Source organism: Poecilia reticulata, linkage group LG14 (assembly GCF_000633615.1).
Source record: "Poecilia reticulata strain Guanapo linkage group LG14, Guppy_female_1.0+MT, whole genome shotgun sequence".
NCBI lineage: Eukaryota > Metazoa > Chordata > Actinopteri > Cyprinodontiformes > Poeciliidae > Poecilia > Poecilia reticulata.
Window position 1 is genome coordinate 23,956,890 of NC_024344.1, and position 735 is coordinate 23,957,624.

The window sequence follows — 735 nt, forward strand, 5'->3', positions numbered from 1 at the left end:
ACATTTGAAAGTGATTGAACAGAAAAAAAATCTGTTATCTGTTGAAAAGGAGAAAGGGAAAATAATTAGCTTCCATTAAATAAAGAGGCTACTACCTCTAAGGACAAATTTTGAATAATCTAGAATATTAATTATTGGTTCAAATAGGCTAGGCTATAGAGGGCTTGTCTCACTGACATTCTGAACACATCTTTCGTATATTCACTGAACCTGAATATAATTTGATTAAAAATAGGTAGCTTTTGAACAATGAATACCAACAAAGCTTTTCTGAGTCAGTCTATGTGCTTTGGTCACTATATTTTAAAGTATTATGCTCTTCTTACAACACGGATCTAGCAGAATAACAAAGTACTTCTGATTCTTAGTCAAAGATGCAGCATATGAAAAACGCCACAGGCTTTTCAGGTTTTTATTTGTAAAGTAATTTTTACACCCAGGTATACATTTACTTTCACGTCGTAATAAATCAGGCACTACTTTACATTGGTTTATCACATAAAATTTAAATGAAATACACTGAAGCTTGTGGTTTTTAACATGGTAACAAATATCATACTTTCACATTTGAAAGCCACAGCTTAATTTTTTTAACAAGTGTGAGACGCAAGATTAAAATCCTTAAAGATACAGTTGGTGGCTGAAAGTAATATTTTCAAAGGTAAAAGCCCCGAAAGCGTGTTTGGGGAGCACATACTACATTTCCCTAAATGCATTGAGCGGGAGCTACGGCAA